This window comes from Sceloporus undulatus, chromosome 6, assembly GCF_019175285.1.
Source record: "Sceloporus undulatus isolate JIND9_A2432 ecotype Alabama chromosome 6, SceUnd_v1.1, whole genome shotgun sequence".
Taxonomy (NCBI): Eukaryota; Metazoa; Chordata; class Lepidosauria; order Squamata; family Phrynosomatidae; genus Sceloporus; species Sceloporus undulatus.
This window is the reverse complement of record NC_056527.1, coordinates 38,791,733-38,808,562: the sequence shown is the minus strand read 5'-3', so window position 1 is coordinate 38,808,562 and position 16,830 is coordinate 38,791,733. Positions and strand designations below refer to the sequence as shown.

Sequence of the window (16,830 nt, the reverse complement as noted above, 5' to 3'; positions counted from 1 at the left end):
AGATAGAAGATCAACAGTGCTCTTGTTTCTTAGAATGAACAACATGTGTAACCAAACTATCTGAAACCCAAAATCTGAACAGTAGAGAATACTGTAAATAAGTGTGTTGGACTACAAGTCTGGAGATCAAGGTTCAATTACCCATTGAAATTTCTCAGCCATTCCATTCAATGTCTCTGATCTACTTCAAATGTGCATCCTTTGCATGTGTAGTTTCCTTACTGCTTCTGAAGTCTTCAGAATTCTGTGTGTATATCTGTGCTTATCAGAACAAATGGATGTGAATAGTCAAGATAATGTTTTATCTGTTTTTAAAAGAAGATGATGAACATCTTCTACATGCCGTAGAATGCTTATTACCTTAGTTCTCAAAATAACCCCATTGCCTATATTCATTATTGTCCCTTCTCATAGAAGATAATGTTATCAGTGGTTGCTGGTCAAAATGGTTATATATTATCTCTATGAATGGAGTCTTCTAATCTCCCACTCCTTGCAGAAGACATCAGGGACCTTGTGTCTTGTTGGGTTCTCATGGGCATCTCATGGTCATTTGGTTTGTCACTGTGGTACTAGAATCCTAGACTAAATACGTCTTTGTTCCGGTCAGCTTATTTCTTTTTACCACCTTTGAGGCTATAATTTTAATTATTACTCTCTAAATTTTGATTTTCTAAAATATTTATAATTTTTAAATTGTTTTTAAAATTGAGCCTAATTATCTAAATTGTAAACTAGTGTATTATATTATTATAATACTTGCTATTATGAACTATAGTATTATAGCTGCCTTGGACCCCATTTTAAAGGCAGGATATATGTGCAATAAATAAATATACAAAACCAATAAATAAGTATACATACACATACACATGTGTACATCCTGGATTGCAACAAGTGAATTGTATCACCAGCATCATATCATTTCTCCACCACCACCTTTTCCCCATCTTAAAATAATTAATCTAACAATACATTTAAGAGCAATTGAAAGCATGCCCACTAAAAAAAACCACAAGAAGTACAGACAACATTATGAACAGACACTTTCCCCATGAATAGTCAATCTTCAAAGGCTTGCTGAAACAAAAACAAAAAAGGCTCTAGCTACATAGGGAAATATAGCAAGGAAACCACTGGTCTAACCTTTCTAGGAAAGTAGTTCCAGAGCCTGGGATCAGCCACTGAGAAGACTCTCTCCCAGGTTTCCACCAGATGGACCTTTGAAGATGGTGAGACAGATAGATGGACATTCCCAGAAGACCTCAAAACACAAGCAGGTTTATATGTGGAGATAGAGTCTGTTGGGCTGGATCTAAGCCATATCCATACAGAACCTATATTATAGATAAGTTATAATGAACTGCAGAAGAAGTCTCCTTTAGCGATTATTGATAACATTTAAATCTAGGGAGAAATTATATGGCATCCATTAATTTAGAATAGGTTTGAAAAAGCAAAATATTAGACAGTTAAAACACATCCTGTACTGTTAAATTCTGTTCTCAGTGATCAAAAGCACAGTGTTTACTTCTAAGTAAATGGATATAAAACATCTTAATTCTGGCAATACTGAATAACCCCTTTTGATTTTTGTAAATTACTTCTGAGTAAACCCTCATAGGACTGAGTTACACGTGTTGGCATATCTCTCAGGGATGCTTTAGCATTTCCAGTAATAATAGTCCTTTCTTTTTAAATGAGTGCTAGGCTATTTGTAATTTTTTATGATCCTGAACTGATTTTCTTGGCACAAAATGAATCCATTTGGAAATCCCAAAAGAATTTCAGGTCAATCTAACAATCCATTCATTCCAAAAGCTAATAACAAACATGAAGAGACACAGTTTTGCCATCCAGTAATGTCCCAGTTCTGCTCCCATAGATATGATGCTGTACCTCTACAGAGAGTCTCTCCTTTCTTGAAGGGCTTTCTTCCAAGTCTTAGCCGACCCTGGTCCTAGTCTTGTAAGTGAAGGGAATGAGGAGAAATTCAACCCAGGTCAAGCTGACCAAAGTCAAACTTGCCTCTGGTCACACAGACAGCTGGTTATTGCCTCTTTTTAAATTTCATAGACCACTGAGCTCCTTTCCCCCCTAAAACTCATCTTAATTTCTTAAAAGCATTTGATGTCTTGGATATTTAAATAGCTTTCCTTCATTTTATGGCTTCGTTGACAAAAAAAATCAGATAGTGATCTAAGGAAGGGTCAGTTGTGAGGGGATTCTATGCTATGCAGGACTCTCTCTGGACAAGGTCCAGACTAATAAATAGACTGGAGGCCCAAGACAGTCTAAGAGTTTGCCAGAATGACTCCAGTCCTTCTCTTTACTATAAAATGGGGTCCTTTCTAAAATCAATAGTAATCACTAAAACCTGTCCTGCAAATTGAGGCAGTCATTTCAGGAAGCAAATGTTAGGAGGCAGCAGCAAGGTGCAGAATGACTGAGCTGTGTGCCCTATGGCCAGCTAACCTGGAGTCTTCAGGTGTAGCAGAAGATGCTGTCCCATCATTAGTGCTGAAGAAGGATTCAGTGCCCTGTCTAGTTGGCTTTTGTAGTTGGAATGGGAGATGGAATCTTGTTCTTTGCCTCAGGTAGCAAAATGTCTTGGTTCAGCATAGCAGTTCAGGGGTGCAGTTTCCATTTCAGTAAAATGGAGCACTGTATATGAGTCCACAGGCATATCAGATCACCCTGTATATTGCACTGAAATTATTGTGGCACACTAACGTTTGATCTGAGGATGAAGCACACACTGGATCTGATCACATCCTCATCAGAGATGAAAGCACTGATTGTTTGGATTATGTAGCACACCCCACTTTCTATCAATAGATCGGAGAAATCATAGTTCCTGACTTAGCATTTTGAATTATCAACACTAAGTAAAAAAAGCAATGATGTACTCATTGAACTTGTTGATTTCCATTTACTGCTTCTGACTGGAATTTGATTTCAGTGAGGCTTTCTTGTCTGCCATGCTGTGCCTGGTGTATAAAACAAAAGAAAAGACTAGTCAAAATTATGAATTCCAGGCTCTTGATTCAGAATAGCCATGTTCAACCCATATTTGCATGCTCTTTGTTTTAAATGTAGATTTTATGGGAACACAGTTGTCAGTCATATATTTTTCTCTTTCCAGAAGTCTGAATTAAAAATGCCTCTTTTGAATTTTATCAAAATCAACATTGTCTTTTCTTGAATGCTCACTTCTATCATAGTCTTCTATTAAAAGCTTACAAGTAGCCTTCCTCCCTCCCTCCCTCCCTCCCTCCCTCCCTCCCTTCTGCTGTCATTATCATCCTACTGGCAACATAAAAAAATGCTAAAATGATATTTAATCTGCATAAAATAATGATACATTGGAAATTATTCACATTGAATGTACACAGAGGTAAGTCCCATTTACCTCACTGGAGTTTACTTTTTTTATGTTAGCATTTTAGGATTGCAGATTTAACGTTCAAATTCTGATTTTCTGAAAAGGAACTCAGGTATCTGGAGTTCATTTGAACTTAATGCCAAAGAAGGTGATTAAGAATGCAGCCCTCATACATTTGAACATATTAAAAGAAGGCTAATCCATTTCATATGATTTCCTCTCAGTATCTCATTGTTTGGACTTGAAAAGAGAAACATGTATCTTAAAAGTAATTTTTTTAAAAGCCATACTGTTCTATCAGATGAATTAATATGAATTAATGAATTAATATTGAATTTCTTAAAGTTAAGACTAGGAGTTGACATAGCCAGATCTCTAAACTGTAGTATTGCAAATGTATATATTTGTTAGAGTCACCTTTCCTGCAAAACTACCTATTTGGCATACATGACCCTCTCCACACTTTACAGTGACCTTGTGAGGTAGGTCAGGCTGAGAGAGAATGGCTGGACCAAGCTCACTCAGTGAGTTTTCATGGCTCACTAAGGACTAGTACCTGGCTCTTTCAAGTTCCAAGTTCAAGTCTACTTCATGCTGGATCTTTAACTGATCTACAATGTAATTCTTAGTGTGCTTGTTCCAAAATAAGTTCCACTATACTTAATGAAGTTTATGTCCAGATAGGATTGCAGCCTTGGTCCTGTACTTACTTTATTCTTGGTCTGTGCTAAACCCACATAGTTCAATGTTAGATCTATTGGTTTCACCACAGTTTACTTCCAAGGGATACTCAGGGTTCAAAGTATACCATCATTTCCATATTTCCAATGAGAGGGTAGCTCGATGTGTTTCTCAAAGATACCTTTCAACCACCACCACCACCCTCCCCACACACACACATAGACATCAAGTCAGTTCTAGAACTCAGCTGAGATGGAAAAGCCAATTGTTGATGTGTCAGGAAGACATCTATAGTTCAAACTATAGCAGACAAACATATTCTGGTGTGCCACAGGTTGTCCTTCACTGTTAAAAATGCACATTCTAAAATATCTTACTTCATAATATTTGCATATGGTGATACTAGGTTGTATTTGCTAATGCTGCAATACTGAATATATTAATGTTGGGGGGTGGGGTTCTAGATGGTAGACTATAGCTCCTACAATCCTTTAGTTGCTGGGCCTTTGGGGAGTTGAAGTCCAAAACTTCTGGAGAGCCAAAGGTTCCCCATCCTTCCTCACAGTGGAGCTTACGTCTACATATGCATGGATTAGTAGATTGTGAAACATTTGTAGAGCATGCAACATTAAAGTAAGGGACTGTACACTGTAAGAATCCTTCAGAAGATGTTGGATTCCATCCTATCAACTCCAGCCACTACTGAATGCTGCCTGGAACTGATGGGAATCAGAATCCAACAACATTTGGATGTCTACAATTTCCCCTTCATGGTATAACAGAAGGAGTAGATAGGAACCAACAGTGGAGAAGGTTGATACCTTCTTGGCCTCTTTGTGACCTTAAGGGGACACCTTTCTGCCCCCCCTCCCTTTTTTTTAGGAAAGGGGTGATGAACTAGACATTTTTATTACATTAATTGGCTATATTTTTAATCTGTCCTATGAGTGGATGGGCATCTGGATTGCTCCAACAGGACTCCTCTAATGCACTGTGTTCTTTTCACTTATATTCCACCTATCCTCCACTGAACTCAGGTCACTATGCAATGCACTTTTTCCATCTTATCTTCACAACAACCCTGTGTGGTAGGCCAGCCTGACAAATACTGTCTCAAAGGTCACTGAGTCATGAAGCTCACTGGGGATTAGAAACTTGATTTCTCAAATCCTAGTCCAGCGACCTCACCACTACACCCTTGTTCTTTTGGCAACTTGATTCTTATATTCTACAGTACTTATATATTTACTGGAAGTAAGCCCCTTTGTGTTTGTAGTGGATACAGCCTGATTCTGAGAAACTATGCAAGCAGAGAGTTTGGAAACCATTACTTTTTTACTACAGTAATACCCATGATGGCTGGGGGATTCTGGGTGTTCTAGTTTTTAAAAAGCCTACCTGTAAAATAGCCTCAAACTGTGTCTCGGGTGACTCTTACTGATAAGGTGAATGCCAATGTTTTAAGAGGAAAGCCCTCTTCAAATTCAGGGTTCAGTTTAATAAGACGAAATGGTCAGTGAGATTTTAATGTCTCCTTACAAACCAATTTAAGGAAAAAAGAAGAAGGGGGCAAATACTGTAACTTCAGGTGCTGTGACTGTGAAAACGACCTGCGTGCGGTCCATGGAAAGGGATATTTTTCTCTCTCCAAACCGTCCAGAAAAGCTAAACCACCATATCTCTCCTCTTGGACTTATTCAAGAAGTTTGAAGAAGAAAATGGCTGGAAAAAAAGTGTTGTTTTTCAAAGGGGAAAAAGTGCAGGCCTCGTTTTAAGGTTTTAACTACAGCTTCGCTTCCAGGATGCTGGCAATTGTTTTCAATTGTGAGGCGGGGGTTGTTAAGGTTCCAATATGAGATTGTTATATTTTTTTTCATTGGCAACACTTGAAGGGGTTCGGTTTTTTCCTTTCCCCCCCCCCCCCCCCACACACAACTGACTTGTGGCTTTCTTTTCTTTTTCAAGCTCCATCTCATGTATTGGGTTGAGTATTTAGATAGGAGTAGGTAAAGTTTCAGATAATGCGATCGACTTGGCTGTTATTTATTTAAAGAAAAGAAGAAAGAAAAAAGAAAAAGAAAAATGGAAAGAAAACTTAAAAGCTCTGGTGCTGTGAAGCAAAGAGGACATTTGGATTCAAAATGCCAGAGGAAAATTGTGTTAGCGGAAAATTAAAAACTTGGCAAACTCCTGCAACCACCTACTTAGGGGGAGCGGAGGTTTCCCCCTTCTATCCATGTGAGTTGTAGTGCCAACCCTTTTTGGGGGGGAAAGTGCCCATAAAACTCGACTAAAGTTTTATGAAAGGATCAGTTTTATGAAAGGTAAGAAGGAGAAGAGAATTTAGCTCAGAGGGCTTCTTTCTCCACACGATCCTTTTAGGGGAGAAATGTTTTAGTAGTCGTAATGGAACCACAAAGCTTCAGAACTGGAAGGGGCCACAAAGGTCATCTAGACTAGTCCAACAACGCCCTGCCATGCAGGAATACCTACATCAGTCCTTGAAAGACAGCTATCCAATTTCTCTTTAAAGACCTCAAAGGAAGTAGAAGAGACCAGTCTATTCCAGTCTGTAATCTTCCATACAGTAAAGTTTTTCATCATCTTTAGGTGGAATCTCTTTTCTTGTAATTTGATCCCATTACTTTTGGGAGGGGGGGGAGTGAGTCAGTGGCAGAACATATGGTCACTAAGTCCATTCTGGAGCCTTTTCCAAGCAAGGCTGACTCCCTCTGAAATCCCCAGGAGCTGCTGTTTGTGTGCCTGCGCTAAAAGAAATCCATGAGGACACCTTTTGGTGTCACAGTCAGACTGCAACGCCCATCATCCCTGCCCATTGGGACATGGAGGGGGAATGATAGGAACGGGAGACCAACAAAGTGCTGTTGTTTGTTTGTTAGAAATATTTATCGCCTCTCCGACTGATAGCCCCCAGCCCACAATATTCAACAGACGGGGGGGGGGGGGGGGGGGTGTTAAAAAACAAAGCAGTTTTTTATTTTTTAAAAAAGGAAAGAGAAAGGGAGGAGAGGGAAAGGGAAAGGAGAAGGGAAAGGAATGGAGAATGAGAAGGAAAAGAAAAGAAAAGGGGCAAGGGAAAGGGAAAGGAGAAGGGGAGAAAGGAAGAGGAGGAAAGAGAAAGAAAGAAAGAAAGAAAGAAAGAGGAGTAAAAATGGTTCGGGATGCCAATACTGGTTGTTGTTGTTGTTGTTGTTGTTGTTGTTATTATTATTATTATTATTAACCTTTATTTATAAAGCGCTGTAAATACAATCTTTTTAATTGGACGGTTCCCTGCCCAGCTGAATGCCAGATAAAGTGCTCTCAGAAACTCTAAAGGGAAGGAACCAGTTCTGAATACCCTTGGAAGGAAGCGCCACAAACTAGGTGCCATCATCGAAAAAGCCCTGTCTAACCAGAGATATTGAGAAGCTCGTCCCAGTCCTGAATGGGCCAGTTATCTACCGTCCAAAACACACTGCAGAAATAATCCTGTTTGAGACCGCTTTAACTGTCCTGGCTCAATGCTAGGGAATGCTGGGAGCTGTGGTTTGGTGAGACGTCAGGGAGCTGAACCAGGGCAGTTAAAGCGGTCTCAAACAGGATTATTTCTGGACACCAAGTAGTCTTTGTCATGTTTCTTTCAGTGTCCTCAAGCGGAGTCCAGTAAAGGATTTGCCTCAAGGAACGAACCAGCTTCCCATAAACTAAAGCCCAAGCTCACCTGTGCCTTTCCTGAAGGGTTTCTCTAACGTCTGAAACCCACTGGTACGTAGCATCTGGCTGCCAAGTCATCGTTCCGCAGCCCTTTAAACAGGGCCTAAATACATAGCACCAGATCCCGACTGGTCTTGGAAGCTAAGGAGGGTCAGTCCTGGTTAGTACTTGGATGTGTGTTTCAGAAGACGAAACAGACAAAAACAGTTCTGATTCTTTTCTGGCCTGGAAAAAAAATACTGAGTATTAAACTAGGAGGGTCGCCATAAGTCGACACCCATTAGACTGGCGTGGAAATGGAACTACACGTGTAAAGAGAATACATATACGTATACTCCAAAGGGACTGAGCAGAATCGCGACCTCCATTCTAAGAATGAAGCTGGGGCAAAGAGCCTTCCGTAAATAGGGATTTTGGCTCTCCATCCCACTCCATTCTGTCTGCCCTCCAGTTAATGGACTTGTCATCATCATCATCATCATCATCATCATCATCATCATTTGTACCCCACTTTTATTGAATGCAGGGCATTTTCACCTATACACAGGTCATCTCCCCAGTTTTCTTTGGTTTTTCAATTGGCATTGCCCTGTGCCAGCCTCCTGACTGAGTCCCAGCTGCCCATCTAGAAAGATACTTCGCATGCTCCCACCCAATCTCTTTTTTCTTTTCTTTTCTTCTGGTCCTGTCACTGCTCTCAGAGTTGAGATGCTGCTGCAGAGGAGCTGTGAAATAAGGGGGGGGGGGCGTCGCATTGCACAGCTTATAGTACGCTACCATTTCACTTTCGCTGCTGTGGTTCCTTCCTATGGGATGCTGTGGTTCCTATGGGATGCTGGGAGGGGGATTTAGACTTCTCGGGCAGAGAGCTCTACTGCAGCCTTGCGGTGGCGATGATGATTGTGCCTTCAAGTTGTTTCAGGCTTATGGTGACTGGGATTCCTGGGGTCTTTTTTCTCTTTCCTTTCCCTTTCTCTTGCTTCTCTTTGATCCTTACCTTTCGAAAAAAGAAGAGGAACTTCAGTCCCTCTGGGTAGCATTTGCCTCTTTTGGGCACTTTTAGTGCTTATCTGCTGAATTGTCATCTCAGGGCCTACCTACCCTAAAGACACCAGATCCCACCTGATCTTGGAAGCTAAGCAGGGCCAACCCTGCTTAGATCGTGGATGGGAGACCCACAAGGAATACCACTGCTGAAGGCTATGCTTCAGATGAAGGAGCTGGCAAAAGCACCTCTGAGTATTCCTTGCCTAAGAAAACTAAGAAATTAGTGGCCTCTTCATAAGTGCTTTCCTCCATGAGTCCTTTCAAAATGGTGAAGGGTCTGGAAACTATGCCTTATGAGGAGCAACCTAGAGAGCTGGGTCTGTTTAGCCTGGAGAAGAGAAGTTTAAGAGGTGAGATAACAGCCCTATTTAAATATTTAAAGGGATGTCATATAGAGGATGGAGCAAGCTTGTTTTCTGCTGCTCCAGAGAATAGGACCCAGAGCAATGGATTCAAACTACAGGAGAAGAGAGTCCATCTCAACATTAGAAAGACCTCCCTGACAGTAAGAGCTGTAAGACAGTGGAACACACTCCCTTGGAGAGTGGAGGAGTCTCCCTCCTTGGAGGTCTTTAAACAGAGACTGGATGGCCATCTGTCGGGGATGCTTTGACTGTGAGTTCCTGCATAGCAGGGAGTTGGAGTAGATGGCCCTTGGAGTTTCTTCCAACTTGATGATTCCCTGTAGAAAGTCACCATGAAATCACATACATCAGATGCATCACTTCTTACCTTTTTATACTACACCGTGATAGGCTATGATTCCACTTGAACTGCCATGGCAGCATCTATGGAATACAGGATTTACATTTTAGGGAAAGGGTCTTTAGAATTGTCAGCCAGAATTCCGTAGTATTCTGAATTCTACAATATTTGGGAATTTATAGTTTGATGCCCCACCAAACTACAAACCCAGCATTCCACAAGACATTGCCATGCATGCTAAAGTGAAATCATAGTGCTATAACTGTGCAACGTGAAAGGACCTTTCGTCAGCATTCTTCTATGGGGGAGAAGCATGTGGCCCTAAATGCACCCCCACTGCACAGTTATAGCCACTTGAACAGCCAAGTCGCTATCCTATGGATGCTTTGTAGTTTGGTGGGGTACTTTGGACACTTTTGTTAGGAGAGCATCATGCTGTAGTTCAGGGGAGGTGGGCTAAAGAGGGATAAGTGCCTCGCCAAACTACAAATCCCAGGATTCCATACCATAGGAACATGGCTATTAAGGAGGTAGCAGAATGGATCCACTTTGTCAGAAGTCAGTCTATGGGTCACCCTGAGATCATGCAACCACTAGAGAACGACTCACTCATTGCCACACAGTCTCATAATTGAGGTTAAAGTTGACACCCACTTTCTTTCTTTTTAAATATGAATACCACTGCCCCCATTCAGTAATGGTTTAGCAATGGCCAAGCCTGGTTTTCCCCCATCAGGAATGTCTCTCTTGCCATAAGCTGAACCACCTTGCCCAACGTGGGACCTTCCAGGTGTGTTGGACTACAATTCCCATAACCCCCCAGTCTGGTTCTGAGGCATAGGAGAGTTGGAGGCTCACAAGTAAGGAGAGCAGCAACCTGAGAAAAGCTATCCTAGGACATCCAAGTCCCTTTGCTCAGTGATGAAGGACCATGGATTATTATGCCTTTTGGTTGGCCCCACAAAGGTATCCCTGTTTGGTGCATCTGGGATGAGACTGTGCTTTTCTATGCAGCCAACGCAGCTACTGCTGGATATGTTTTCTGAAGACCACGGTTCGAATCCCGGCTCAGTCATAGAAACCCATGGGATGACCTTGGGCAAGTCACACTCTCTCAGCCTCAGAAGAAAGCAAAGGTAAATCCGTTCAAAACAAGAAAACTCCCATTTTAGAGTCACCATAGACACAACAACAACAACAACAACAACAACAACAGGTCTATGGATTCGCGTGGATTTTTTTGCCTGTAAAGTAGGACAATCCGGATTCCTCCAAAAGGCCTCCCTACGTTGGAAAGAAGCAAGGAAGGCGATGGATGGGTGCCTTACATCTAGCTCTATAGTATATCCCTTACAGTCCATCTCACCGATCGATAATTGAAAAACAGGATCTTTGGCTGGGAATCACGTTGGATTTTGTTTTGTTTTGCTTTGACACTGAACTGGCTTCAGAACTTTCTACAGTGGGGACAAACTTTCTACAGACACCTGAAGAAAGGTATTTGGGTTGTTCCAGCTGATTTGGTCTTCATGCTTTCACAAATAAAAGAGTTTTAAGGAAACATATTAATTTAAACTCTAAAAGGAATAAATATTGGATATTCTCGGTTCCTTTAAAGGATCCTTTTCGAAGAGGCGGTGGACATTTCCCCCGTTTATTGAAAGTTAAGGCACACAATTGGGTATTATATATATATCTGTCTGCCTGTCTTTCTGTCTATCTACCTATCTAATATCGATATCTATTATATACATACATATGAATATATGTATATAATAGATATCGATGATAGATAGATAGATAGATAGATAGATAGATAGTGTAAATATATATGCTATAATATAATATATGCATATTATATACATATATACATATGTACCTATGTATATTTAAGTAAAGTTAAGGGACACAATTGGGTATTATATATCTCTATCTGTCTGTCTGTCTGTCTGTCTATCTGCCTGTCTTTCTATCTACCTATCTAATATTGATATCTATTATATACATACATGCATATGTATATGTGTATATAGATAGATAGAGATATATAATACCAAATTGTGTCCCTTAACTTTACTTAAATATACATATACATAGTACAGTATATATGTATACATATATAGATATATAGATATAGAAAACATGCAGGGCTAGCTGTGTTGTCCATTGAACAAATCCAAACAAAAACCCATCCTTGATACCTTTCTTGACCAACCGAAATGCACAATATACTTGTTGCAAGCTTTCGCAGCTCCATCAGGCAAGATGTTCCAAACCAAACAGGAGGAGAGGAAAAACAATTGGAGATATAATAGATATAGATATTGATACTGACTGTGCTGGTGAGAGAGAGAGAAACAGAGAGAGAAAGCAGGCATCAAGGCGGTTAGGAAGAAGCCATCCCTTCTCCTGTCGTGATCTGAATAATGTGTGTATTTTCTTCTTAACACAGGGATTTCCTACTCCCCTTTTCATTTCGATCGTCTTTTCCAACGATTGCTTTTATTTTGTGGACAAGAAGGTAAGCCCAGTGAGGATGGATCTGCGGGAAGCCGAATGAAGGTTAAAGAGAAAGTGGAAGATGAGAATAGATATCCGAAGGTGGATTTGAAATGAAATTAATCGCAAAAGGAGGAGGGCAAGATAGATCGGAGGGAAGGAGCTCTGGGGGCTTTATAATACTCCTGTTATAAAGTTGTCCCTTTTTCCCAAGAGTTTGAGTTCCACTGAAAGTTACAAAACTTATTTTCCCAGGGCAAAATACATAGAGGCCATGCGGAGGAAGAGGAGAAGGAGAAGGAGAAGACACCTTCCCATCTCATTGGGTCCTCCTTGTTTCTTCTCCTTCTTGCTCCCTATCCCTGAGATCTTCTCCCCTGAATTGGGAACTATTCCAATATATGGGGCGTTGTTGGAGGGGGAGCTAGATGTCTCTGAGCTCTTTTAAAATCAGCCCACGAACCTGAACACAAGTAAACCCGCAGCATAAGAAAAGCAGAATCAGAATCAGAAAAAGGAGGAGTGAAGACAGGAGGAAGCAACATTAGCAACCTAAGATATGCAGAGGACACCATAATATTAGCAAGAAGACATTCAGGAATTGGAACAGTTAATAAGGAAGGTCAAAGAGGAAAGTGCAAAAGCAGGTCTGATGCCGAACATAAGGAAAACAAAAATAATGACCACAGAAGAAAGACACAATAAAAATAATGACCACTGAAGAAAGACACAAGTTAACCTAGACAAGGAGGAAATTGAAATAGTTAAAGGATTCCCATATCTAGGATCAAACAGAAATAATGCTCCACTTTATTTATTTATTTTTAAAAAATTCAAATATCTGGGGAGAGCTTGAAAGCCACTCTGGTTTATCCTCTGAAAGAAAGCACCTCCCATCCCTTCGAAGCCTGTCCCCAGGCCAGTCCCTTGTGAATGTGGGTGTGTTGTGAGTCTTCAAGTTGTTTCAGACCTCTGGCGACCCCTGAGGTTTTCTTGGCCCGAAGAGCTTTTGCCATTGCCTTCCCCTGAGGCTGAGAGTATGTGACTTATTCATAGTCGTACCCAATGGGATTCCTGGCCGAGCTGGGAATCGCACCCTGGTCTTCAGAAATTCACTCAGGAGTAGCTGTGTTGGCCATATAGCAAAGTGAAATAGCACCAAACAGTGGTCCTTTTAGGGGGCCAACCAAAAGGCACAAGGCCCACTGGCTTCTTCATCAGGCAAGGTGTTCAAAGCCATCCAGGAGGGGAGGAAATAGCTAACACCTTCAATAGGTCTATTGTGCATTTTGGTTGGCCCGATAAAGGGTGGATTTGGGATGTTAGGGGTCTTCAGACTCCAAAGAGTCCTGTGACCTCACTGAAATGGATACACGCTGGATTGCCAAAGAGGGGTCCCTGTGGAGATGCAAATGGACTTTAAATGGCCTGGACTTTGAAAAGCTCCCTATCTCCGCATGGCCAGAAGGAGGATATCCCCCCAGCATACCATCTTTACATGCAGGCATCTAACATCTCCAGTTGTTTGCTTATTTTTTCTCCTCCTGTTTGGTTTGCAACCTCTTGCCTGTTGAAGAAGCCCATGGAGCTTCGAAAGCTTGCAAAGAGTCTATTGCGCCTTTGCGGTTGGCCAAGAAAGGGATCACGGATGGCTCTCTGTTGGGATTTGTGAACCCGATGGAAAAGCAGGGGCGTCCCTTTCCAAAATGTCTGTTAAAACGGGATCAAAGCGGATTATTTCCGCAGTGTGGAGGCAGCCCGAGACTTCCTGCTGGGCTCTTTTGGAAAAGTTCAACTCTTATGAGGCTTCCTTGGCCAGATTTGTTCCGAGGAGGTTTCGATGTGAGCCCTGGGCTGCCTTCTTGGAAGGAAGTTTGGGAGGAAACGGCGTCGGAGGGAGGGCTCTGCGGCGAGGGCCAGGCAGCCTCTGTCCGAAATGGAAAGCCAGCGAGGGAGGGAGGGAGGGAGGGAGGGCCCTGGTTCCTTTCCCCAAAGGAGAGGGACTTTGGGGGGAGGCTCTTTGGCTAACGGTCGCGGGAGGGGGGGTCGCGAAACTCTCTCTCTCTCTCCTCTCTCGCTCTCTAAGCCCCCCTCCCCCCTCCTGCAGCCAATGGCCCTCCGGCCCCCAGCCCCCCCCCCCTCCGGCAGCTATAAGAGCCTCCCGAGCGTGGAGCTCCCCGACCCAGCCAGCTCTAAGGAGCCATCGGGAGGAGAGGGCCGGCGCCAGGAAGCAGAGAGAGAGAGAGAGAGGCACCCAGAGGGCTCTCCCGGTCTCCCGCTCCCTTCTTTTGGGGGCTTTCGTTCTCCTTGGCGAGAGGGCTCCCAGGGCTCCGGCTCCCGCCCAAGTGAGGCCTCCGCCGCCAGCGCCTTCCCCCCCCCCGGCCCCCTCCGCCTTTGGCCAGCCTCGCCTCCTCCGCCTCCTCCTCTCCTCCTCTTCTTTGGGGAGCCAAGGACCAACCGGGGAGGGGGCTGGTTGGGTAGGCATCCCCCCTCCTTCTCCTTCCTCCTTCCCTCCCTCCTCCTTCCTTCCTTCCTTCTTTCCCTTGCCCTTCTTCTTTCTCTCCTTCCTTCCATCTTTTTCTCCTTCTTTCTTCTTTACTTACTTCCTGTTCTTTCTCTCTCTTTCCTTCCTTCTTTACTTCCTTCCTTCCTGTTTCTTTCTCTCTCTTTCCTTCTTCCTTCTTGGCTTCCTTCCTTCCCTCCTTTCCCTTCTTGCTGCTCCCTTCCCTTCCCTCCCTGCTGTCCCTCCCCCAAGGCCACTCGGAGGGCCCCCCGAGATGATGCAGCCGGCGCCTCCGCCGCAGGACGAGTCAAGTTCGCTCTCTCGCCGGCCGCCGAGGACAGCCGCAACAGCGAGGAGGAGCCCGATCGCCAGCAGCTCCAGCAGCTCCGGGCAAGCGAGGCGGGCGCAAGCGGAGGTCCAGCCGCAGGAGCCTCGTCGGGCCGCGGCGGCAGCAGCAGCGCCAGCGGCAGCAGGAAGCACGGGGGCAGCGCGGGTCCCGGCGCGGGATCGCCCCCTCGGAGGAGCCTTGCAGCCCGCCCAAGGCAAGCGGGGCAAGAAGTGGGAGGAGGGAGGAGGCACGGGGGCGGGGCAGCAGCAGCGGCGGGGCACCTCAGTCGTACAGGAGCTCCAGACGCAGCGGGTGATGGCCAACGGGCGCGAGCGGCAGCGGACCCAGTCGCTGAACGAGCCTCGCGGCGCTGCGCAAGATCATCCCGACGCTGCCCTCGGACAAGCTGAGCAGACCAGACGCTGAAGCTGGCCGCCCGCTACATCGACTTCCTCTACCAGGTGCTGCAGAGCGACGACTGGACTCCAAGATGGCCAGCTGCTCCTACGTGGCCCACGAGCGCTCAGCTACGCCTTCTCCTCTGGCGCATGGAGGGCGCCTGGTCCATGTCCGCCTCCCACTGAGAGAGAAGGAGAAGAGAAGAGGGTGAGAGAGAGAGAGAGAGAGAGAGAGAGAGAGACCAGGGGAGGGTGGGAGGGAAGGGAGAGAGGAAGGAAAGAAGGAAAGAAGGCCAAAAAAAAGGATGCAAAGAAGGAAGGAAGGAAGATGCTAGGAGAAGAAGGATTGTAAGGAAAGAAGGAAGGAAGGAAGGAAGGAAGGAAGAGGGATGGTGCAAAGAAGAAGGACAAACAAAAGAAGGAAACAGCAAGAAAGAAGGGAGAATGACGAAGGAAGAGCGAAGAGAGGAGGGAAGGACAAAAAAGCAGGAAGGAAGCAGGCCGCTGGAGGGATCCAGGGGGAGGCCGAGGTTCCTTGGAGGCCGAGAGGAGGCTTCTGGTTCTCGCCACAAGGCTGCCTCCAGCTTCCATCCTCTGGCTGGAGCTGCTGCTTTCCCTGGGCCTCCTCTCCTCTGATCGCATTCCCCATCCCCGAAACGTGTTACAAAACTTGGGGGGAATTGTTTGCTCGGATTACAAGTCCCCGAATCCCCCAACCAGGAGAGCCACTGGACAAGGGAGGATCCTCAAAGGGAAAGATAGCCGAGATGTTAACTTGGGGAAACCCCGAGGGCCGAGGAAGAACAGAACCTGCTCTCCCTTGTCTTCCAAGGAAGCATTGCGAGGGACCTTGCTAAGGGATAGATGGAGTCTCTTGTGGGAAACCAGAAGGAGGAAGGCAGAGTCGTGGTCCTCTAGCTGGGGCTGGCTAAGCTCTCCTGAGGAAGTCCTCCTGCATTCCAGAAAGGTCGACCAAGCTTTACTCTCCTCCCCAGCTCCCATTTCACCTTCTTCCCTCCACCTGAGATCCGGATTAAAAACATCCCCATTAATTTACTTTAAGGGGTTATTGGAAGGAGTGGGGGTTGAGACCCAGATATACATGTGGCCCTCACATGGTTCAATAGAAAGAGAGCTTTTGAAAATCAGGAGGAGGGTGGGAAACTGTTTGGACCTTCACCTAAACCCAGTAAAATGTAAGAAGTCTTACATTTGCCACCCAAAGTTTGCCCCATGTTTCTTTGGAAGAGATTGGAGCTTACATCCCAAAGAGACTAGAGCAGTGGTCCCCAAACTGTGCTCTTTAAGGGATTTTGGACTTCAGCTCCCAGAATACTATACTATTGGCCAACATGGCTGAGGCTTCTGGGAGCTGAAGTCCAAAATCTCTTAAAGGCCACAGTTTGGGGACCACAGGACTAGAGCTAAAGGGCAGTTTCCACTTGAAAGAAAGCATGCCCTTTCTCACTAACAGGATTCACACATAGATCTAGATATATATCTAAATACAGGTAGAGAGAGAAGGAGACAGCGTGGTGCAATGGTTTGCCTGTAGGACTCTGAGGGA

General features: G+C 44.3%; 1 pseudogene; it reads left to right on the top strand.

Moving 5' to 3' along the window:
• The window catches only part of LOC121932947, a 28,570-nt pseudogene extending 13,121 nt beyond the window's left edge, over positions 1-15,449 (top strand).
• The last annotated feature ends 1,381 nt before the right edge of the window (positions 15,450-16,830 follow it).